General features: G+C 39.8%; 1 protein-coding gene across 4 annotated transcripts in view; it reads left to right on the top strand.

Annotated features, from left to right (window-relative positions):
* lingo1a (leucine rich repeat and Ig domain containing 1a) overlaps nt 1-23,898 on the top strand; it is a 120,104-nt gene that overhangs the window by 83,304 nt on the left and 12,902 nt on the right. The window contains exon 1 of one of the 4 annotated variants that reach the window (XM_067502522.1): nt 10,293-11,134. The exons of 2 other annotated variants lie outside the window; for them this stretch is intronic. The gene's annotated coding sequence lies outside the window, so the exon portion shown is untranslated. Of the gene's footprint in view, nt 1-10,292; nt 11,135-11,202; nt 11,501-23,898 lie in introns of those variants that run through there. One more of the 4 variants, XM_067502525.1, reaches the window with a different exon arrangement.

Raw genomic sequence — 23,898 nt, forward strand, 5'->3', positions numbered from 1 at the left:
ATAAATTATTCTTTTACAACATTTCACTTTTGTCATTTTTAGCCATCCAGGCTAATCGTTTGGATGCTTCTTTTACTCTACAGGAAGACCATTAGGACTCCATACAACCTGCCAAATGTACTGATTTCTGTGGCAGTAGGCCTGGAACTATCACCCATCCCAGGTTGGGCTGATTTGGCCAGAGCTGTTAAATTACAGTGTCAAGAAGTTGCCTTTAAATGTATTTCTACACAGTGGGACATCTGTTTAAAATATTTAGATTTATTTGGACTTCAGTTTCAAACCCTTATGTTCTTAATGTTATTTGAAAATTATTTTGGGACATTGATATAACTTACAGAATTTACGGGGCCTGCTGGTTCGGTGGTAGAGCGTTGGGTTGGGATTCAGAAGGACGCGGATTCGAATCCCACTCCGCCAGCGGGCCCAGTCTCCAGTGGCCGCCTGGGTGCCGATCCAGAGCCCAGATAAAATGGGAGGGTTGCAGCAGGAAGGGCATCCGGCATAAAAACTCATGCCAAATCAAGGTGCGGAACACGTTCCGCTGTGGCGACCCCTGTAGGTACAGGCCGAAAGTTTGGATATAACTTACAGAATTTATTTTATGTGAATGAAACAATAAATTTAATTAACTAATTTTTACTGGGGCAGACTTGGTCTAGTCCCATTATAAAGGACCAAAAAACCTGAAAATTGACACATTTTTGGCTTGTGATACATTGTTATTCGATGACTACAGCATTAAAGAAACAGGCATTTAATCAATACAGGAAAATTCTCACATAATTGTTTGTCAAGAAAGGGAATCTGGCTTGTCACCCACCCTTTGGTCTGTAACTGAGTATGATTTTTCTATATTTAAAAAAGACTGTCTAAAACCGATATTTTCAACTCCAATGGCTCAAACATGCTTAATTAAAATGTATATATTTACATTAGGATTTTAAACTATGCTTTGGGACCGAGAGGCTTTAAGATTGTCATCCATCATTAGGATGTAAATGTGGTGGTTTTGTTGTTTAAACAGTAAGATGGAAAAAAAAAAAAAAAAAAACTTTTGCCTTCTGCAGAAGTTCCAGAACATCATCATCGTCCCCAAAAAGAGACATTTATGTACAAAAAAAAAACACAGTAGACATCAATGATAATGTAGAATACAAGCAGGCAAATTGCGGAGGATTATGCAGTCTCATTTGGGCTTCAGTGATAGATTAAGCCCCAGCATTCAAAGACATTGTGTTTTGTTCAAGGGTGGAAGTGACTTTGCCAAGACATTGTGAGATAAGAAGCTAACTGTTATTAGTTTAATGGGAATGATAGTCTGCCCAAAGCAGTGTGTGCAAGTGGCATGGGAGCATCATTTTTCTTTGCAGTCTTTCCTTCACAGCAGTGAGGCTCAGCAGTGAGAAAGCAGCAGCTTGCCAATTGTTTTGTAGGAAATCTAAACCACTGAAGTCTAAGAAGTGTTGACGACTGGCTTAGCAGAACAACTGTAGATATAATTAACAGCAACCGGTGTGACTAGTAAGCCCAATCTTATCTTTTTGAAATTGAGGAGAGATTTTTTGTTAATGTCATTTGAAGAAAAAGTACTGTGAAGCAGTCGTTCTTCATTACACTATTTACCAAAAAAAAAAAAAAAGAAGATATTAATTAGTTAGCTGTCTTTCCTAGCACATGCGTGGGAACCATGCTGTGTGTGCTACTGTGTAATAACCTTGATTATAGGTACTTTGTTGCTGGGTAGTTAGCTGCTCATTGTTCATATTTCTTCATCTTTATAACTGTCACACCTATTATCCTTTCGTGTACCACCACCCTCTCTTCATTATTTTGATACATTTCTTCATCATGTTGCTTTGACACCTTTGCAACTTTATATTATTAAACTGCTTGTCATTAAAATAGCATTTATCCAATGATGCCTTATTACAAACTGAAAGTAACTAACACTAAATGTGTTATGTGAGGGTGTTATGATTGTTGGGTGTGGAGTGTATTTGTATACATTATGCATTTGCAAAGATAAAAACAGATGTCAGAAATGCCAAATCCAATTCCTTGCACACTTGGTCGCTGCCTCCAAGCCCATATTACAATGCTTAGTCAGGACCTTGGCAATCCAAAGCCCATTGAGGGTAGTTTTCCCCTCCAACCTTGCCAGATACACAGCTTTCCATTTTCACTGCACAAGGCATTTCACATGGCAGCACAATAATACTAGTCAAGGCAAATAAGCCACTGTGAGGATGAGTGTGAGTGACAATGAGTGGGTCAATGTATGATGTATGATGGGTGTGTGTGTAATTGAGAAACTGAGCATGTGCGGCTATTTCTAAGGCATTATGGAAATAATCTTTACGACAGCTTCTGGGCCTGATGGTATGAAAGTACAATAAATGTATAGATGTTACTGTCCTCTGTAAAGCATAAAATATCAAGATTCCTCTGCCTGTCTCCCCATAATATATACAGTTGCAGTAGAGTAGAGTAGATACGTACATTATTTGGATTATTTACCACATTTAAAATGTATTTTAAAGTTTAAGAAAATATATACTTTAGTCAGTCTACACACTATAATACATACTGATAAATTAAAAACTGAATTTAAGAAAAATAGCAAATCAATAAAAATGAAAAATTTTGGAAGCCCTTTTTGCAGTTTTCGCAGCTCCAAATCTTTTAGGATAAGTTTCTTCAGTTTCTCGCATCTGGATTTAGGCAGGTTATCCCATTCTTCCTGCCAGATCCTCTCAAGCTCCATCAGATTGGATGGGGAATGGCCATCTTCACGTCTCTCCACAGAAAGTTAATGGGGGTTAAAGTCTGGGATTTAATTGGGCCACTCAGGGATAGTCAGGTTTGTCATGAAGACACTTCTGGATTGTTTTGGCTTTATGCTTTGGATCATTAGCATACTGAAAGCTGAACCTTGGCTTCACACTCAAGTCTCTTAATGTCTGGAACGTGATTTCTTGAAGGAACTCTCTGCATTTGGCTGTCTTCATCCTTGTCTGAATGTAGGATCCATCTCTCTGTCCCTGCTATGCCATGATCCTAAACACTCCTGTATTTCACCATAAGGATGGTTTTAGCCGTACGATGAGCAGTACTTGCTGTTCATCAAACATAGTGCTTGAATTTCCGCCCAAGAAGTTTAACTTTGGGTCATTGTTCTTGTGCTTTTAGAGTCCTATAAATGTTATTTGGCAAATTACAAGATTCCATCGAACCACTCTGCATAACAGTTCAATTGATGGAGCGTTGCTGAAATATTTGTCCTTCTGTCAGAGTCTCCAATCACTGCAGAGGACTTATGAAGCTCCGTCAAAGTGATTTAATTTGCCGCTGTGACAATGGTCCTCGTTGGTCACTTTGGCTGGATAGCCAACTCTAGGAAGAGTCTTTGTGGTTCTGGATTTATTCCAATCTAAAATTGTCGAGGCGACTCAAAGCTTTAGAAATTTTTTTACACTGTTACCCTGATTTGTGCCTCACCGCAAAATGTTGTTTTTGAGGTCCACAGAGAACAAAGGTTCCAATCATTGTTGTTGTTGTTTTTATATGATTTTTCAGTTTTTGATTTAATAATTTTCTAAATGTATTAGAAATATGGTTTCACTTTGTCAGTATGTGTTGATTGATAGGAAAAAATATTTTTCCCATTTTGGAATAATGTAACTGTAAAATGTGCAAAATGTAATTTATAGCACTTTTGAAGCAAATCTTTGAAGCGAAGTTTAAATGATATAAAACATCTCAAATTAAAATCCATCCAAACACTAGGTCAGATTATTAGTTGAAAAAGCGTGTCTTACTTTATGTTGTTTTTTGGATTGAAAATATGATACAAGTCCAAGCTGCCCCTCATTTTAAAAACCAAATGAAAATATCAATATACAGTAGAAAATCTGAAACTAGGTTTACATGAGTTTCTCCCAGTGGTTAAGATGACCACCCTCTATGGCAGCCACCATTGTGTGTGTGTGTGTGTGTGTGTGTGTGTGTGCATGTGCATGACCCTTGCCTCTCTAGATGAACACTAATAAGGTGAATTTGGCAATGATGAAGAATGTCGCTCTCATACAACAAATCTTTATTGCTTCGACTTTTTGCCAAGAAAGTACCAGAATAGCTCAGAAAATGTAAAAAGTGACTGTGCCACTAAAGTAGATTCAATTTAAAGGTCAGTGGGATTGGCATGTTGCTAGGTGGTGGTAAAACAGAGGCTTTTAGGGAGCCACTGCTATAAAGACCACAAGGGGCAGAGCACAAAAAGATTGATTGGTCTTGCTGTGGCATTACTTGGGTTGCTTTTGCAAGCTGTCGGCGAGTGTTTTTGATTTAGGTGTTAGTTGAACCTATGAATAAATGAAAAACTTATAAAGGCATGCATTGTATGAAACAGGTTTCACATGGTCAGTTCTCTTTAGAAACGTCTAGCATGACCTAAGAGCTCCCAGCAATGGAAATGCTGTTTATTATATAAATTCAGCATTGAGTGTGTGTTTTTGCCAGAGCCATTTTCTTCGCTGTAACGTGCGGCGTCCACCTGCCAGGCATGAATAATTTTGAACCTTGCAGACCTTGAATAACCATCATAAAACTGACTTGACCAAGCAGTCCAAGTTTATTTTAATCCTCTCACGCCTATGAGCAGAATGTCTGGGCTTTATCAGTTTGAGTTGCTGCTACAAGAAGACAGCGTTTGCTTGCTGACTGGAATAAATACAGTAAAGTCCAGGATGGCACATGATTTGGCCCTGCTGTATCTAAGGGTTCTGCCTGTGCTGCTGTTACAAGAGAAATGTGTCGTTCCTGTGGCCGTAGACGCATTTGCCTCCATCTGGTTGTGTCCGTGGTTCTGAACGGAATGGCAAGCAGGTTTTCTGTTGTGTTCTCTTTGAATCAGTGGCTCTTCATGGTCCTGGAATCACAGTGCACAGCTAAACGTGTTCACATGGAATTGTGCCAGTACGACTGAGTGTAATCTAGTGCCTAACTGTGTACAGAGGAGGTCTGTTTCTGTTGATTTCACATGTTGATAAAAAGTACAAAAAATTCCATATTTTCTTATTTAAACATTGATTTCATAAAAAAGAGGGTCCACTTTCAAAAAAGCTGAATTTCTGTGTGTTGTTTCCAGCGGGAGGGTTCGGTTACTTTCTTTTATCAAGAGCTATCCAATTCATGTGCTGAGAGAAAAAGACTACAATTCTAGAGTTGGGCTGCTATCACAGCATGGTGCAAACTGTTGTTTAAACCTGAAAAAGAAGAGAGAATGTCTTTTTCTCCCCTTTCTTTTTTCAGGGTGCTGCACAAGACATAAGAAAAAGTTTTTTGTGTGTTTTTCCACTTTCAAAAACCACCTGAAATGTTTAGCTGCAAACCATCAACGCATTCACTTCTCAGTCTGTTGCTGGAACATGCCACCACACCTTCACATGCTTTTTCTCTTCTCACCTCTTTACAATATTGACTGTCACAGTCAGCACTGTAACTTATATTTAACACAGTTGTTACTCAAAAAAAAAAAAAAAGAAAGTGTTAAGCACAAGTACATGTAATGCCGTGCAAGTTCTAAACTTCAGGACGTTAGACTTAAAGTCCGACTGGATAAGTTAGATTTTGAGCTCATCTCCAACCTCCTGGTCACCAGTGATACGTTGGACACTAGCATCTTCCTGAAGTTTGGTTCAGTGTCCATGCTGTCCTTCTGTGTGGCCCAGTTTAGGCTGTTCATTCAGGGTTTTCCCGTCTTGGATCTGGGCCAGCTCAGGTCAGGGTTTCGTTCAGTTGTACAAACTGCTTAAATACAAAGTCTCCCATTGCAAAAGGATTGGAGAATCTTTCGAAAAGTCTACAGACCAAAAATCAATCGCAGACCTCTGTCCTTTGTCCGCCTCCTCAACAAGTCGATGTCTCTGTCATCTCTCTCACACTCCATGTCTCATTGTGACTCTGCTAACAACCTCCTCATCAGTCTCTCAAATCGACTTTTAAACACTGGCTTATTCTGACTTTAAACCTGACACCTACTTTCAAGTCTGACAGCTGATAAACATTTAAACAATCAGGTCATAAATGGCATTGTGACAAGATAAAATGTATCAAAGATATCAAAAGTATGCAGTTGTGTCTGTGTGTTGGAGAAAATGTACCTGCTGTACTTTGAAAATGGCTTGCAGTTCCTTCTCTCAAGAACATTTTTTTTTTGTTTGTTTGATCCTTGTTTGGTAAACCAAACCTTACTTGTCCTTTACTGTATTTAACATAATTGCTGGTAATTATTTTAGTCTAAATGTACAGAGGGGCTGAAAATATCATAAACATCTGGACAGCCTCAAGTAATACGGTTAGCTCCAAATCAAGCGCCAGAATGTCGTGTTTTATGCCTAATTATAGTACAGGGACAAAAGATGATTGTGTACCACAGATGGATTCTGCTTTCACTGTAGACATTGAAGACAATTTGGATTGCAGTCTTAAGTTTCCATTTGTCACCCACTGTGGGGAAAAATCCATTTGGAACACCGGACTTTAATTTGGCAAAGTGGGAAAATTAATTTTGCTAGAGTGGAAGCTCTCATGCGGACATATTTAACAATTTAGGTTTAAAATGTATCTGTATTTCAATATAATCTTGAAATATTGTAGTTCGCATTGTAACGATGTGTAATATCAGAATGGGACTGATGAATATTCAAAGCTGAGACTTATCTGTACAGTTAATCTGCAAGATTAACCGTTTCGTATGCAAGTTCATGAAACCGCCTCCCTGCTGAATAACAGGCTAATTCCATCATGACAAGCAAATGGTTATTTTATCATCTCACTACAGAACTATTTAGCTCTTACAGAGAAGAGACAGCAAGAAACAGCATAACTATAGAATAAAGACGAGCATGCGTGCTGGTGTTGAGAAACACAGCACACCACATTAATTATTGATGGGATGCTTTCAAAGCCTGTGGCGTCACTAGGTATCCATTGTTACCCCTGTTATTGTTTGCAGCTCTTAGCAGGGTGGAGACGAAGGAGATGAAGCAGCCTGGGATACAGAATGTGAACTTAGCTCCTCTCTTCTCTACCATGAAGTTCATCCTGTAAAAGCTAATTTTCTGTTGTTTTTTTTCCCCCCTCATTATCTATGTTTTCTTTTAATCAACAGTAACATTCTGAGATGTTTGCTGCTTTTTTTTTTTTAACAAAAAATGTCAAAAACCAGCTGAATGTCGTCTCACATGTACTCCGATTATACACGTTGCACAGCATTGTTATCCGAGACATTTTAAAAGTTTGATCCATAATGTCAAATCCATGAGGGAAATATAATGTCAACTAGCTTGTAGTCTAAAGTATCTATCCAAGTTTAGATGTGATCACTACTAGTGAAGTGATCTGGAAAGAAAAAGCCTGCATCTTCGCTTACGGAATGGTTTCAGAGCCAGGCAGTGGGAAATGGCTCTAAAACACAAAGAAAATACCCTGTACTCATAGCAAGGGTGCCTTGGCCATGCGTGAACTGATGCTGATGACATTCACATGTAGCTGTGATGCCTGAGTGGTTTAAGTTGCTCTGAGGGTTTGTGCAGAGAAGTTTGAGGATGCAAGAAGGACAGAGACACATTTTAACACCACCAGACAAATACTTTAGTGGCATTTTCTCTGTTGTCGGCTACGAGTGAAAACATGCACGCGATGCATGTGTTAGATGGTGCAGGTTAGACCTATGACGTTGAATTTGGGGTTAAATACTATTGTCTGAAGATGTTATTCTGGTTTGCAGTCTGAACGTAAAATATTTCATCGAATCAATAATTTTTAAAACTCATTTAACTAAATTAATTAGTAAAAAAATAAAACAAACACGTTATTAGTAGACTTCCAATAAGTCCTGACGTCACATCCCGGCTAGCCTGCATTCGACTAGCATCAGAAACTCAATGCAATCACCCATCAAGCATCTGTTCTTAAAAAAAACTTGAGTTTTTCTTTTTTCAGGACAAATCATTAGCCATTAAAACACACGCTGTTAGACATTAAAACGTTTGTGATTTGAACAAAGTGGCACCTGAAATACTACAGCTTCCCCATTATGAAACTACAAATGCTGCAGAGTGGGTACTTGGATTTTGACAACGTGGATTTTATCACATCCATAAAACGAGATAAAACGATCTCTTCTAAAATAATTATTTCTTCATTGAGTTTGCTGTTCCAATCAATTGAAAGCAGTATGAACCACAATGGTTTTGTACCGACACTAGTAAACAAATTCATCATCTTAACAATTACAGTTCTTTTCTCAGTTTGAAGAGTAAATTGTTCAAATAGACATTTGTGACAATTTCATGGTTGCTTAAGTTTACAGAACTATCAAGAATGTTTGATAAATGTATCAAACAGTTGTTTACACAAATAACCAATAACACAGCACAGATTTTTTTAAATTCACTTATTGCTTGTTCATTAAATTACCAAATCTAAATTAAATTAACAAAGACAACATTTTACACAAAGTGAGAAAGTGAGAGAAATCAATTAACTATTTTGACTTTATTTAAAATGAGTATTTTAACTGTTACTAATTTGTTACTTGAAACAAATATTTTTACTTTGTTATGTTTTCTTTTTGTTTTTGCTTTTTGGTTACTAACATTGCTTATTAGGTAAATGAACCAAATTGACCTTTAAGGTGTCAACAAGCCAGTTTGGCCCAGAGAACTGCCAATCACTGGAAATTTCTTCTTCGTCAGACCATTTTCTGTAAACCCCAGAGATGGCATTGTGTGGAAATTCCAGATCAGCACTTCTGAAATACAAACCAGCCTGTCTCGCACCAACAACCGTCTTTCTTCCCCATTCTGATGCTCAATTTGAACATCATTTGAACAACAATGCACTGAGTTGTTGCCATGTGATTGGCTGATTAGGTATTTGCATTAATGAGCAGTTGAAGAGCTGTTCTGTAGCTAATAAAGTCGCCAGTGGGTGTATTTGTCACTGCATAGTAACAGCTATTGAAAGCTGTTGTCACCATTGCCTTCACACCAATTCACTTGGATGACATAGCAAGAACCCAAGGACACTTTTTTTTTTGTGAATTTTAAAAGATTTAGTTTTTATAATAGCTTTGGCAGATGTTGGAATGGGCATTTAATTTGTATTTTACACTAGATATTCTCATATAAAATAACCCCAAGGATAAACAAGATAATAATCATATTCTGGCCAGTACATGCAATACACTGTACACTTTTAATGAAAGAAAAAACAAGCATAAACAAGCTAACAATAGCATTCGGTCATCATGTTACTGAAAAAGGTATCACCCTGGAACAAGTCCAAAGTTTAGCGTTACCTGCAGCAAAACATCCAATAAATACATGTGCTTGTAAACAAATAGAGCTGATGTCCAAAATCAGTCATATTCCTCTTGCATATTCCATCTGCTGTCAGACATTTGAATATAAAAGTCTGTAATGTTCAGTCACAATGAATTGGAAAGATAAAATTAATACCTGAGTTGACTGTTATTATAACCCTGGCTATCTTAAAATCAACAGATAATATATATATATATAAACTATCTTTAATTGTTGTAAGAGAATGGGCTCGTATTGACTGTGTGCTCCACATCCACGCCAACCTTTAGCTTTCCACCCCAAGTGCAGCAGACTAATGATAAACTGGGGCCTCTCACAGTTGTGTTAACAAATACCTACTGCACAACTGATCCATCTGATTTGCGCTTCTCCCACAAACCTTAGCAAATCAATGTACAGTGGGAAGTGGTTACAAATGGGTTCAATCAATCAGCTGCTAAAATAACCTTAAAATGCATTTAAAACTGGAAACAAGTGATTCCCCGCCTTCTCACATACTTAATAAAGCTGATCTTCTCTCAGTCTGGCATCACATTTAAAGACAATGACGCACTAGATTGGACGAGGGTCAGAGCATGGGACGTGTGTTTCCTTCCTGGTTTTAAAACCCTCTGCACTCTCTGGGTGATTGTGTTTGAGATCCGCTTTAAACATCGCAGGGGACAGAGAAAGAATCAGATGTGTAATAGACAATCTACTCCCGGGCCCGCCTCTTGGAAGAGGCTGTGCGTGTGTGTATTTGTCTGCAGCATCTGAAGCCCACAGTGCCATCAGGCCCTCAAAAGAGGAACTGCTCCTTTCTCCCAGATCCCCATCCCTCACTCCGTCTCCACTCCAGTCCCACAGACTAAAATCTGATTTTATTTCTTTATTTACCAGCAGCGTGTCGGTGAAACATTTGCATCTCGCCTGGGTAATGTGAGCCATTACCCACGGTACACATTCTCGGATTTGAAATGTGTCCTCTGTTCGTGCGCCCGTGCGCCCGCGTGTGCGTAAATGCGTGCGCGCTGACGGGAGCCTGGATTTTGTTCAGACAAATCTGGAGATAAGAGGTTAGATAAGAAAACTCGTAGAAACGTATAATTCAGCAAATGAGTAGACTGCGTACGTTTCAGACACTGGGGAAAACATCACACACACACACACACACACACACACAGTTGGGTAGGACACCGGGCAGAGTGCGTTCCGCCGATCAGCTCCGTCCCTCCCTCCAGCGAGCGGGCTGCCTGTGCCACTGACGACAGCCAGTCACACAGTGTGGTGAGGCTGAGGAGAGACTGCATCAAGGAGCCAGAGCGCTGCGTGGGAGTTGATTCCTTCTACCTGCCATTTGCATCCCGTCTTTATTCTCCGCATTCATCATCGGACGAGTTCGGGCGCACAGGGAGTCCCGGTACCGAGGGAGGAGAGCGCTGTTTGTGTGTGTGTGTGCGTGTGTGTGTGTGTATATGTGTGTGTGTTGCCTGCTTTAACTACAGCTGTCATCTCAGAACCGCGGTACTGGCGTTCTGGTGAAACTCATTGGAAATCTGCAGGAAACGTCCGCTCGTTCTCCTATACTCGCTTTTTATTTCATTTTTTTCCCTCTCTATTCTTTTTTTTTTTTTTTTTTTGGAAAGCTGTCTTTCAAGGCGATGGACTTGAGATAGTGCGTCTCAATTTGAGTGTTAGTGGCTGGGAGTTGCCGTAGGGGAGACATGCGAAAGGATGCTTGGAAGCAGTGAAGTCTACAGCAGGTGAGTGTCTGATGGAGAAAGACATTAAGGTTTATTTTAATGAACATCATTTTGTTTTAGTGTTCGTGCTTATGCAGTTTAATGTGGGCTGAGGCCAGGACCGTGGAGCGGCGAAGATCCAGAATGCAGCTAAAGCCTGCTCTCCCCGGGCCACTTTGAAGAGCACATCTCTCAGATATGTGATTTCTACAGGGCCATTTGTAATACGACGTCTTATCAGAGGCTTTTCTAAACTCATCGGAGCTCATCCCGACGTCAAATCGGCTACAATGTCCCCGAAAAGTCCGCGAATGATAAGGGCAGAATCGGTTGGCTGGACAGAAAAGCAGAGGGGGGGACTTGTGTGGTTAGGCGCGTCCTCTGCAGGTAAAAATGCACCTAATCCAGCAAGATTCAGAATTAATTGAAAGATGTGTTATCAATTCACAATTTCACCGTATAATCTCCTTCACTGGCCTCTTCTGTGTATATGTGTGCTTGTCTGGGAGGACGAAGGCTTAAGCCATTAATCAAATTTAATTGTCCCGCGAATGTGAGTGTGTGTGTGTGACAGAGAGAGCAAACGAGCGAGAGAGAACAGGGAGTGTGTGTGTGTGTGTGGGGGGGGGGGTAATGTTATCTTAATCTAGCCTGCATTTGGCCACATATGTACTGTGCTGAGATAACATTTCTCACTGTGTGATCCTCCCCTAGTGCCATTTTATTCCTCTGCAAAGATGAGATCTGTAAATGGGCAGTGTATGAAAGCAAGACAGCCTTCTGGCGCAATGGAGACTCGCATTTTATTGAGCCCCAGAAAGGAATTTTGGTTTTCTACAAGGCGGCAGTCATGGCATCTATATATAGCCATTACACTGCCACTATACAGGACACAATGAAACTTGTGTGTGCTGCTGGTGCCACACGCAGACTGTTGTTTGTTATTCAACGCAGCTTTTGCAGAGAATATATGACTGTGGCCCTTGATTCCTGCCCCCTCGACTGCCTAGCATTTCTCCTTAGAATGACACACCAAAACAGTTGCGGCAGAGTATCAGAAGACTGTGTGATGCTGTGCCTGCGGACATTCATAAAGTGCTGTAGCTCTGTTGGTTATAAATAGCCAGGGGGAGCGGACAGCCAGATAGGAGATGAGCAGCCTCCCGGAGCTCAAGCAGCAGCAGCAGCACCCCCCCCCCCCTCTCCGGCTTTATGTGGGCACACAATCTATGATGACAGATAGATGATACACTTTGAGATATCATACAGATAGAGGGGCGAGGGCGTGGCACAAGGGGCTTCATAGGTGCATTACAGCCCATCCTGAGTCCTTTGTTTTCCCCACACTGCTGTGTACACTCTTTATCAAAAATACCTTTAGTGGTTTCCCTGTGCTCAGTCTCTTAAGTGTGTCTCTAAAGTCACTCAATAGTGACTTCGGGGTGACCTTATCACACGAAATGCATTTTGTATCCCCCTACTGTGTCACTACATCCATATAAATGTGATTAATTTCACTTACAGGCTTAAAATTCTATTTTTATCAGGTTTTACTGCTGATCTCTCAGATGATTGGGATGCTGCTGACTTAATCATGGCTGCCTTGCAACGGCTAAGAGGCTGCTGAAGTGTTTGATCCTCTTTGTCCAGGCCTGCTGGCTGCCTTCATTAAACAAAACGTGTGGCCGCTGACCTTGGCTATATGTGAGCCCTCAGTAGGCTTCCCCTCTTTGCCCTGTAATGGACAAAAGGACACATCCAACAAAGACACCCCCAGCCCATTCTTATACTGTAGCAAAATGCTGCTGCTGACATATTCTGCTGAACTACCACACTGATCAATGGTTGCAATAGGAGGAACCTCTAAATAGTGGTCCATGAGAATACAGAGTATCAGCTGACCCAGGAAAATCATGCTCCTCATAAGAGCATTATGTTACAGGGAAGTATGGTTACATCTTGGCATGTTTGTAATTTAATCAAATGTACGAGTAATGGAATAGCAAAACAGTAACTCTGCAACAGGAGTGTGTGAAGCTTTGAAATCATTAGTGAGTGAATGCAGCTTCACTACAGATTTGTCAGCCGAGCTGGGGAGAGGAGCAGTCGAGACACAGTGGGTGGCGATGGCGTCGACCGTGATGTTAGTGCACAGTGACTGATCACAGACGTGCCTTACACAACACACTAAATGACCAGTAGTGTTAGTGAGCAGGCTAATGCTATCTCATGACGTGTTAGCATGTCTCTTGGAGACACTGATCCTGGGTGTAAAGCTGACACCTATTGCATCGACAAGGTGTTTATTAGCTCCCAGTTGTGGGGCCACGGTGCCTACATAACGCCACGATGACACAGTGCTGAGAGTTGTCACCCGGGATGGCAATTATGTTGTTTTTATGAAACCAGGCTGCCATTCCACTTCATGCCACTGCCTTGATCCATCAATGCCCAAGGCTGGTTGGCATGTTTATGAAAGGCCTGTGGTGGGATCATAGTAGTGGTTGGATGGGGGGAGGAAGGAGGCTCTTGTTCACAAGTCACCGCTGTCCTTGCGAGATGTCTTTTGAACTGGATATCTAGAAAGAGCAGCTGCAAGTGTTGTCTAACAGTCATCCGCTTTTTTCTTGAGCTTTTTTCAGCAGCGCAGTCTCTTTGATTCAAACAAATGTTCACCCACTGTGAACGTGTCCCAGTCACTATGGACAGGCATGTAACACGGCTCCTTAATGTTGTCAATAAATATTTGTTCCACTCGATTCCCATTTGACCAACCTGCCCAAACTGTAACTTATGTAAAACTGTGCGACAGTACCTTGCAGCTGGTCGTTATGCACGGAGCACAGATGTCTCTGCACAGATGTACTGTAATCTGTTGCACTATGTTCAGAAAAGATGTTTTGTTCTTAGCAGCAGTTTGCATGCTAGAAGTGTTCTTCATTTATTGAGGTATAGCTTAATGGTTTGTTAGCCTCTGGGTGACCAAAAATCAAAAAGCTTATGCTGTTGGCTCCAAACAATTTTGTTGATTATCTGTTTCCTCCTGGGTTCCTACAGTAAATTATGTATTAAGTAAAAACACATTTGGGAATGAAATACAAGTTTTGCGCTCCACTTTATTTTAATCAGAGTGACAGTGACTTCCACTGTGTCATTCTTGAATAGAATCGGTACAATTGCTTGCATTGCCCTTAATACACTGCATCAGTGAAGCTGGTCCAAAACTGCAAATGGCACATATACCCTCACTTGCCACTTTATTAAGTACACCTGTCCAATCTAATGCAGTCCAATACAGCCGCTCTGCCAGGAATTCTGTTTTTACAATGTTATAATTTTTCAGTTTCCATCTCTTTTTAAGTTGAAACTGCTGGAAAGGTGATAATTCTACCCTCTTATTATTGAAGTTATGGGTGTTTTGGCCACTCTATTCAAAATGAATGAGGGGGCCAAGACTGTGCAATGCAAAAGAAAGAACATCAGAGCATACCTATTATTATTATTATTATTATTATTATTATTTTATATCAGTATTTGAATCAGTGCATCACACACTTGTTGGAGGCATGTCAGAGAGGAGTTCTAAATGCTGTACGTTTACATCATCCTGAAGGGTTCATTCACCTGTAAATGACTCAAAGCTCATGTGATGGCAGCTAATTCTGATCTGCACACTGTTGTAAAAAAAAAAAAAGTGGTCTATAAATATTTCTGCAAAGGTGCCTTTAGAGAGAGCGATTCCCCCTTTTTGCCTGAAAAATAAAGATCGCCACTAAGAAAATATGGATTACCGAGCTTTCAAATCGCAGCAGCTAGTGGAAATGCATTCTTGGCCAGTGAATGCTTTGAATACCGTTCTTCCTTAACACATGTACATGTTGATGATGATCATTTTGATGATGCCTCAAGTTCTCTTTCTTTTATTAATATTGTGTTCCAAGGCATTTACAGTTAATAATTGCAAACTCCTAATCACAGAATTCAGCTACTATCTTACCATAAACCACTTGATGTACCTTGTATCAAGGTCATGAGTTGAGGTTTGGGGAGATGTGTTTGTGCTTAGTAAGGCTCCTCTCCAAGCCTCTGGACAAGACGTGTATTGACTGCATAGAGACTAATAGGTGCCTATGCTAGCACCTCTGTTACCAGGCAGACTGAGACGCCAGTCGTTTAGATGATTGTCGGAATGACACATACGTCACTCTGCTAGGCTGCTTCTGGGTTGTAAATTGCATCGACTAAGGCAGTGGATGGCCTCAGACTGGCAGCTTTGTCTAGGAGGCCACAGAGCTGAAACACCTCATTAGAAGTTCCTGAAGTAAGCTTCACTGCCCCAAAACTCTTATTAATTTCCCTTTTTTACTGCTGACAGGCAATTTTAGGGAGTATACAATGATGGTTATGTATCAAGCCTATAAGATTAAAAAAACACTAAATTAGAAACTAAAGCAGCAAATGTAATAAGCGTGAATGCCGTATTCATGCTTGTTTACCACAGCTTACCCATCTTTCCAGCTGTAGACGATGAATATTATTGTTATTAGCACATGCATTGTTTTGCAGTGGTGATGCTTAGTATTGTGGGACACAATTATAATGTGTTGCATCTATTCTACTGAAGCATCCATCTAAACAGAAGTATTCAGTGGCGTCTGGAAACACAACAGTGGGACAACAGCAGCTCCACTTCTACAGCCACACTTGAATGGAGCATATGATCTTTTCCATAAGTGGGAACAAGATTTTTGTTTGTGCCCCACCTCCCAGATGTAATGGATGTTAAATTACCCTGTTGAAATCCTGCGTTCACTGAGTTCTACACCGAGGTACAGCACTAGCACTCTCCACTCTCTCTCTTCTGTCTAGTAGCCTGACTCAGGAGCTACTTGGACGTGAAGTTTACATGTACACCTGGCCTGCTAGGGATCCTGTCTGATTTCACAAGTAAAAGTTGCAATACATTATATCAACATAACACATGAAGCAAGCAGTTCAACCCATTTGTATTTCCTTTTGAGATGTACTTAAGAGCTCAGTTAACATTAATAGAGAAGCACACTTCCCTCCTTTGCACTAAGCTAATTCATTTGGAACAAGTCCCGAATATGTGTTGTTGCTGTTGCTACTTGGTGGCGCTTAAAAAGTGTCATCAATGGCAGCTAATCCCATTAGAATTCATTAAGAACATGGACACCACTGTTCAAATGCTGCCACAGTATAGAACCGCTCCCCTTTGTGATACCTCTATTAAAGAATCCTCTAACGAATCAAATGTTTTAATGTGCTTCAAGCCCATTATTCCCTCCTTTTGTCAAATCAATGTAGTTTCTCTTTATCTATTGACAGCCCGTTCCCATTCATCATGTGATTCAAGACAACAGGGGTATTGCTTTGAGGTATAAAGGGGCAGCGATTTTAAGATCCCTAAAAGCTCACTTTCTCAATCATGCTCTCTCTGTTTAACTTCACTAAAAGCTCTCTCTGTCTGTCCGTCTGCCCGACTCTCTTTCTCCTTCCCTCACTCTGGCTTTCATTCACCCACTCGCTGTCAACGCAGAGAGAGGGAGGGAGAGAAAGGAATGACAGCACATCGTAACAAAGAACTGCTAATACTGTCGATGGAGGAGAGCAAAAGTGCAGGGAGGAAACAAGAGGTCAGATTTCAGCTTATCGACCAGGCAGGGTGGCATGAGGGGATGTTAGTTTGCTAGACATGAAGAAGCAACAATAATCCCACCAACAGTTAGACCTGAAACTGAAGCTATCTCACATCTTGTAGAAATGCTAGAACTTTGTACGTTGCTAATCATATTACAATCAAGATAATCTACCTTTGATGCTAAACGCCATATTCTTTTTAAATTCTGGGATCATTGTACATCTTGGAAATGAAATAACCATCACGCCAGCTGGGATATGCCTTTTGTCTGGTGCATTCTTGCATGTAAACACCACCTCCTGCCTATTTTTGAATGTGACAAACCATGCAGGAGCTGTGTGCCATTTCGTTAATTTGTTATGCATTCCTGTCTAAGTCTAAATAATGTCCTTGGTGTATGAACACTGAGACGTTCAAATAGAATCAGGGCTGCCACTAACATTTAATTTAATCACTGATTCTTTTTTTAAAAACATCATTTGCTAAACAAGATGTCCAAAAAATATTAACAGATCCCAGTCGCAGGTTTTCAGAGCCAGGGTTTTCTGTCAGAAATGTCTTATTTAGTCTGACCAGCAGCCAAGAATCCAAATTTTCAAGTTATAATGAGTTGAAAAGAGGCATGAAATGCAACCAGCTCTTTAGATAAGTGAAGATGCAGCCAATATATTTTTCATTAAAATACAATACATTGCTGAAAGATTCATCATACAACATTTAACAATGCACATTTTAATAAAGGAGCTGATTGCTGAAGTGCGGTGTGTGAAGTTTTCAGTCAACATGCTGCTTTGCAGGCACAAAACGTCATATGTTGAAATAGATAATACATTCATTTTCTGAAAAGTCATGTCCATTTCGTTTTAATATCCTTTATCTAGGAAATGTCCAGCTGGAAGGCATCTAAAAGGCACCAAAGGAGTGATGTGATGGGGACAATAGTGTCAAATTTTAAAGTATCTGTGGGGGCATTTTTTTCTTTTATTAGATAAAAAAGAGAAGTAAGAGGATTTTAAAGATTATGTGTAACAAAGGTTGCTGGCCAGACTCCAAACTTGAACGCTGGGATTACTCTACCAGCACCTTAAGCCCCCTCGGCCAAAAGGATACCCAAATAATATTAAATTTTTATTAAATAGCATGCTGTGGTAGACTTAATCTGGAATATGATTGGTGGCTCTTTGCATGGTAGCATAAAATAGACAGTTGGCTTTGGATGAGTATGAGCAGTTATGGATAGAGGCAAGATAAGTGAATGTTTTATTAGATTTTATTTTTTGTTTTACGCCCAATGTGGTTTATTTGGACTGTTTTTGTCTAGTGTAAAAGCAAAGAAATTGTGTGATAAGTTGACCAATTGCTTATGTATTACCTCAGGACAGATGTATTTGAACTTCAGCCAGTGCCACATTCTTTAGATTTGAGGATGATGGATGAATGAAGGCCGTTTAACCGGCCAAATGGTTGTGGTGATGGTGTTAGCATGCGGGAGGGTGAGACTGAAAGAGCAAGTCAGTGATCAAAGGCGAGAAAATGAAATGGCATTTGACCTTTTTGGATGCTGGCGTGTGACGTGCTGCCACAGAAGTGCAAAGTAGTTGGGAACCTGTGGGAATCAGGAGGGGAAAGAGATCAGGTCTGCAGAATGCTTATGTGGAGAAAGGGGACAGTCCAAGCAGCTTAAGCCTTCCATCTCATAACTGACTTAGAAGAGACTCTGCTCAAGCTTGAGAAGGTGGGTAATTGTTATTATGATAGAACTACTACTCTCCTTTCGGCTTATCCCGTGAGTTCGGGGTCACCACAGCAGATCATTGTTGATCACATGTTGATTTGGCACAGTTTGGCACAGTTTGGCACAGGATGCCCTTCCTGACGCAACCCTCCCCAATTTCTACCAGGCGTGGACTGGCACTGCATCGCTGGGGAGGGGGAATGGGCTGTTAGGGGTTCAGGGTCTTGCCCAGGGACACTTTGACATATAGCCAGGGCCGGGGATTGAACCACTCACCCTGTGGTCCGTAAGCAACTGCCTTTACCAACTGAGCTATAGCCGCCCTTTGTTATTATGATAGAAAAATTATTTAATTCCAAGCACATACATGTAAAGTACAACTTTCACGATGCATAAAATGTCTTGCTTATACTGTGAAGTAATGTGCTCGGTAGAACGGCATGTGTCCTATAAAGAAACCCCAGAAGTAATCTCAGTCCTTTTTTATCCTGGTCTTGAACCTGTAGATATGCAAATATCAAATAGATAATTTAGCTCCACTTCTTTGACTCGTGCTTGCTCCTTTCATGTTGGCCGTAATGACAGGAACAGCAAAAAGGAATTTGCGTAGTGTTTTTTTCCTTTTATCCTGACTGGTCCATGAGATTCGGGTACCAAGTCTACAGGATCCAAGATTTTTTTTCATCTTGGCTATATCAAGCCTTAAATAGCTAGTTTTAATGAAGTGTTTACAAAGCACCTGAAAATGGAGAGAAGAATTTCCCACAGTCCTTGGTGTCACTGTCAAACTTTGTTGATTAGTCCAATAGTTCAGGTGGGAACTAAAGCTGAGAAAAGCAGCACATTGTCATTTGGGACAAGCTGCAGCGAATGTATATCACGAGCTAAATAGATTTTTTGATAATTTTGCTGATTAATTTTCTGTTTAAATTCAAAAAATTATACAGAAAAAAAAATTGAAACAATTAATTGATTATTACTTGCATTCTGAATGCAACATTTAAATGAAATGTATAACTCCTGCAATTCAATAGTTACCCCGGGGAACACATTTTTACAAGTTACCTGTCAGGTTAGAAGGTGTTTGTTTAAAGCCCAAAGAGGCAAATTTGTAATTCAGGAATTGGCCTTTATTCATATAATTTGATTTGTGTGTTAATCCATCATTTATGAAACAACTGTACAATTAACAATTTAATCACACAAAATGAACAAATTACACTTTTGTTTTAATTGCAAAAAGTAAAGAAATTGACATTACGACAGACAGGACGGCCACCTTATGTCTCTTTCTCTGTCTTTTTCTGTCTTTGTAAACAAACATGACAAGATGAAATTGTAAAATGTGTGTCCACAAGCATATTATTTGCCTCTGTGAGCCTGCTAACTGAGGCAAATGGGGAGAATAAAGGAAAAAGTCAGGCTCAATAATAAAGGTATGAGTGGCAGAATAGATCTCACCTCCTAGCGTTGCAGCTTGAGGTTGGATGGGTTGTGACATGAGCAGCACAAAGAATCGAATCAGGTCTTTCCTCTGTTAGAATATACTATTCCACACGTGAGCTTCTAACAAATGGACCACTTTATATTGATTTTAGCAGAATTGCTTAAAGAATCCAAAGTTGAAAGGAAGTCCTATTGCATTTTCCTTTCAATTCTTTGAAGGGGTGCACAAGTGTTGACAAGGGATTTTCAGTGTCTTTGCCAACCCTAAAGCCATCTGCTATTACTATACAGGGTCACCTTGTCATTGATCCATGCGTAGCATGTGAAATACCTAGATTGTCTTTCTAAAAGCGAGATTCTGTTCCCTCTAGCACCCCCAGGATTAGCAGAGCTAGTGAGATGTGATTCTTTTCTTTTCACTATCTTTATGACCTCCTCTCATACTACGGGGAACCAAAGATAGAGAATGTGAGGATACAAGGACAGCTTAGACAAGTCATTTTGCCTTTAATTGCTCCAACCTCCCATGAGTGCTATTGCTTAAGTACTCTAAAAACTGTTGTTGTTTTCCTCCACATAATCTTTGATTATATGAAGGTCAGCATTTTTCACTAATCTTCTTATGAGAGAATTTGGAGCAGGTGGATTGCTCAGAGAGATGAGACAGTGCTTCCCTGCTGGAGTGGAGAGTGAACTGGCCCTTTATCCATCCACTGCAGCTACTTGCTAAGTGTCTCCCAAGCCCATTTCGGCCATCTTACACATACACAGAGGTCTTTGTTTTTTCTTTGCTTTTTTCCCCCGCTTAGTCCTCATTTTCCAGTCTGTATCAATAGCGTCATTATGTGGGGTTTTATCTGGCTAATTAAGGCTTCATCTTTCTGGGCGATCTCTCAGAGGACATGGATTAAGCTTCCCTATCTCTGCACTGGAGCCACAATGGGGTCGGCTCTGCTCTCTGTAGATTGCGGAGAGAAAAAAAGCATTGACACGTCAAGAGTTTTTTTGTGTGTGTGAAATTACACAGAATTGGAAAAAAATATAACTATTGGATGTTAAATCAAAGAATTTATTGATGTGCTAAGGTGATTGTGGCACAGATTTTGGAAAAATCTATGACACTATTCACTCGGAGCAAACATCTCAGACCTGCATCCTCAAAGCGCCTGGGATTGATTTAGTTTTTGATTGATTTATGCTTTCTATACATGCTCAGTTCATTGACGGTCAGTTTGCATGTCTCACCGGGCACCATTTGGTTTGCATATACTGAACAATAAACATATCTATATTTCAAGGAGTAGGGACCTTGATTGACAATTTGCCTCTGCAAGAACAGCCAAGTATGAATTTCAAATGGCTTGTTGTAACTGGTCCACTCATTATATTTCAGGGCTGAAAAGTCAACAGGTGAAAGCCTTGGTCAGCACTCATTAAAACAGTAGCTGGAAATCCTCACCACTGGGTGAACTGGCAGATCTTAGTAATACACTGCAGATCTGTCACTAATTGTTTGGGAGATTAAATCTTCCTTGCGACATTTCTCACATTGCCATAGAGGAGAAGCCAAAAACACCTTTTTTTGTTATAATACAGAAACACAATCTGCCTCAGAGCTTTGGCTGGCTCATGCACAGTTCTTATAATGCACCTCTGGTTTTTTGATAAAGCTCTTATGAGACAGCGTTTTTGTCTGAGCCCAGGCCACTGGAGGAGATAAATCCTAAATGAGTAAACTGAAGTGACTTTGCTCCAGCAGTTTTATACAAGACTCTGTATATTTGAGAGCAATAACTTAAGAACTGTGTGGAGAAATAATATCAGTGCCTTTTTTTCCTTTAATGTATAGTTATAAGATGATGAAATTGTGTGTCTCTTATTGTACAGCGTAACCACATCTCCAGCAAGGTGATGTGGCCCTTATTTTGAATCAATGAGATACTATTCTCTCCTTCTTGGAAATAGGTTCACCTTCATACATATCCTACAAAAACAAGCATTTGAAAGAAGTAAGCTATTTCAAAAATGAGAAAAATGACCCAGGGTTGAAGGAAGGGAAGTTGTTTGTTCTTTTTTGTGAAAATGTGATAGTGCTGAGATGTGAAAATGGTACATATATAGGAAGAAGGAAGGCCTTGGGAGACATATGATGTGATTGTTGGTTTAATCCACTGAATACCACAGGATCCTTGCTTGAATAAAACTGGCTGTTGCCATTCAGGACTGCACTATTAGACATCCTTGCAAGTAATATTGAACATGTACTCTCATAATCATGAAATGAAAATGAAAAAAAAAACATTTCCAATCTCATTATGAAACTCCCTTGCAGAATAAAAAAAAGAAAAGCCATTATTTGTTCATTATTTGTAAACATAAAAATGTATGGATGGAAGATGAGAGCCAATATAACTTTTTCTCTTATAGTTGGTTATTAACGATTTTGAGAAAGGTGTGTACCAAGCGCAACACAGACAGTGCTCTGTTTCAAAATTACGGCAAACGTGTGGCATTGCTCTGCTGGAAGGTTTTATTTTTTTTTGGCTTACTTTACAATATTACTAATCTGAAGTAGTCAGGATACTGTTAAAAAACTGACAATAAGATGGTTGAATGGTTGTAGTTCATAGTACACACAGCACACCACACTGGGGGTAGAGCCTTCAGATGCCAGTTCAATTTAAAGTCAGTACAGCCCTGTGCCACCACACACTAATCATCAACTTCCTACAGTCCAATAAAATAAAGGCTTGTCCTGTGGAAAAATCTATTTAAATGTGAATCTCAAATTAAAACTAAGGTTTACGCAGTTAGTTTACTGATTCAAGTTCAAATCTTCCAAAGAAGAATTTTATTTTAATTTTTTTGGTATAAAAGTCCCTCTATAGGGCTTTGTCCCCATTGTGTTGCAGTGAGAAGGAATTAAAAAAAAAAACAAAAGAGTTTTGAAATAAGAGAGCTGGAAAGTTGTTCACCTAATGTGGAAGGTGGAAACATTTCATTGTTTAAAGATACTGTATTGTATAGACTCTTATTATATCATTTACATACAATAGGACATCTGTCTTTTTTATACAGATCTTCTAAAGGCCTTTATTAACAGGAACAATGGCTACAGCAAGTGAATACTGCTTAAAAATGTACATGGGACTTGAGAAAACGTTTCATGAGGAACCTGTGTGTGTGTATACAGTATATTCTCTCTCTCTCGGCACTTGACATCTGTCTAAACGAAACATTTATTCACTTACAAACTCACTGAGAACAGTAATATGTTCGGTCTTCCTTCACGCAAAACATTCATTTATCCTCCCTCCGCCCTCGAATTAATTTGGGGAGATATTCACTAGGGTTCTTAGGATGTCCTCACCTTTAAAAAACACGATTCTTACCCCATAGCACAACTCGAGGACTGTTTGGATTTACATAAGTACTGTCATTCTAAAATTAAATATGACACTGTCTTGGCAAATGCTTACGTGCAATAGAAGAGGTAAGGGCCTGATTTAGCTGCATAATATTAACTCATCACTCATGAATGATTAATACTAAGCATAAATGTGGATTATTTAAATAAGTTTGGAGGCACTGGCAGGATATGAGATTTTTGAGTTGACAGAGTTTGGTGTTGTCAACTTGAATTTCTGTGTCCCCGTCTTTGCTGCCATACAGGAACGTATAAAACATATATGTGACCATCACATTAAGTCCATTTTACAGTTGTGTTGAGCAGAGTCAGCTGGGGGAAAATGTTCTGCCATGTTCAAATATTAAAAATAAAACATTAAAAAAACACACACACACACTGAAAATCCAGGCATTTAGTGAGTGCAAGTTTAAAATTTAGTTTGATTTAATTTTCTTTCTACTGCCTTCGAATGAAAATTGGATTTAAATTTGTGCATAAAAAATAAAAAATAAGCTGCCTTGTGTTGGTGAAGA

The sequence above is a fragment of the Channa argus genome, chromosome 4 (assembly GCF_033026475.1).
Source record: "Channa argus isolate prfri chromosome 4, Channa argus male v1.0, whole genome shotgun sequence".
NCBI classification, from domain to species: domain Eukaryota; kingdom Metazoa; phylum Chordata; class Actinopteri; order Anabantiformes; family Channidae; genus Channa; species Channa argus.